The sequence below is a fragment of the Echinops telfairi genome, unplaced genomic scaffold (assembly GCF_000313985.2).
Source record: "Echinops telfairi isolate 266 unplaced genomic scaffold, ASM31398v2 ScPeMD7_7465;HRSCAF=8503, whole genome shotgun sequence".
Classification (NCBI taxonomy): domain Eukaryota; kingdom Metazoa; phylum Chordata; class Mammalia; order Afrosoricida; family Tenrecidae; genus Echinops; species Echinops telfairi.
The window spans coordinates 1969785-1971788 of record NW_022111365.1 but is presented as its reverse complement, the minus strand read 5'-3'; positions in this window follow the sequence as shown (position 1 = coordinate 1971788).

The window sequence follows — 2004 nt, the reverse complement described above, 5'->3', positions numbered from 1 at the left end:
CTTCTTACCCCTTCTTGTCTTAGCCCTTGGAAAGATGTGGTCCTTTTCCTTTGATTTGTTATCTGACACTTCAATTTGAATTCCACATCCCTTTTAAAAACACATTCACTGAATCATTCTGTTCATTTTTCCCCTCCCAATTCACTTTCCTACTTCAACCAATGCCACCGTAAAGAACTGTGGCATCTTTGTAAGCTGGAGTCCTCTTCTTCATGGAAGGCTTTACTCCCTTAGGCACTTTGGACAAAAGTCCCAGTGTCTCAAATTCAAGGGTTAGTCCTGCTTAGTGGTATGAGAGAGAAAAGGGTTTAGAGAGAGTTTATTGCTTTTCTAACGATATCCATATGAGCTGTTGTTGTTCCTCAACACGTGCTCAGGAGATGCCATATTTTATAAGAAAAGTATAATGGCCAGGCAATGTGACTTGACTACAGACTTTTTATAGTAAATATTACTTGCATAGTTCCATGGAAATAGACCAGTATGGAAAAGAGATAAGCTATTTTAGGCATAGGAAGTAGACATTTCCTTTATAGTGTTTTCTCACACAAATAGGGGGAAATGAGCTATTGTAAAACAAAATTTAAAAAATTTTTGAGATAATTTAGTCTAGCCCCAAATATGTAGAGTTTATGTTACATGTGGGAGAACTTCCTAGTAGGGAGCATTGACATTCAGTGATAGAATTGTCTTTTCTAAAGACTTCTGAAAACAAACATAATGGTTATTAGTTGACCTGATAACTGCAAGGTCAGCAGTTCATAACTACCAGTTGCTCCAAGGGAGAAAGATTAGACTTTCTAGTCCTGTAAAGCGTAGTCTACAAAATGCGCAGGGGCAGTTCTACCCTGACCTATAGGGTCATTAGGAGTCACCATTGAAAAGATGGTAGTGAGTTCGGTTTGGGGTCTGAAAACACATGATCTCCATCAGATACAAGTCTTGCACAGTTGGTATTGGAAAGTGTCCCGTGGGCAATGGGAAAAAGAGGTGGGCCCTTAATTAGCACCATCTCCCATGGGCACTTGGGAGTAACAGGCCTTACAGAAGAAGAACATAGCTAGGAATCAAAGAAACTCATTAGAAAAACTGATAAAGAGACTCTCCAGGTTATTACTTAGATACTCTCTTCTAAAAGAAAAATTTGGAATGACTTAAACAATTCCTTGGATCTGGTTTAGGAACCTTTGACAAAAGTCTTTACTTCAAAGTATTTTCCCCTCTCTCCCATATTTCAAATTGTCTTGAAAATGCCAACCTCTAGGAGTCAACAAGCACTGATAAAATAAGATATTAATGTGATTCACAGGAAAAATAAAAAGGAAATGAATATGAAAATTACCAAATGATAGAAATGTCAATTTTCCTTTCTAAAAACTACTGGAGTTTATTCATTCCCTTTTCTTCAAAAAGCAAGTACAACTAATCTCCTCTGTTCTCAACCCAAAAGACCAAATCTTAATTACTTTGTTGTTTTTTTATAATTTTGTTAGGGGCTCATACAACTCTTATCACAATCCATATATACATCAATTGTGTAAAGCACATTTGTGCATTCATTGCCCTCATCAGTCTCAAAACATTTGCTCTCCACCTAAGCCTCTGGCATCAGCTCCTCATTTGTCCCCTCCCTCCCTACTCCCCCGACTCAGGAACCCTTGATAATTTATAAATTATTATTTTGTCATATCTTGCCCTGTCCGATGTCTCACTTCACCCACATTTCTGTTATCCATCCCCCAGGGAGGAGGTTATATGTAGATCTGTAATCGGTTCCCCCTTTCTACCCCACCCTCCTTCTACCATCCCAGTATCACCACTCAAACCACTGGTCATGAAGGAATCATCCGTCCTGTATTCCCTGTGTTTCCAGTTCCTATCTGTACCAGTGTACATCCTCTGGTATAGCCAGATTTGTAAGGTAGAATTGGGATCATGATAGTGGGGGAAGAGGAAGCATTTAGGAACTAGAGGAAACTTGTATGTTTCATCATTGCTACATCG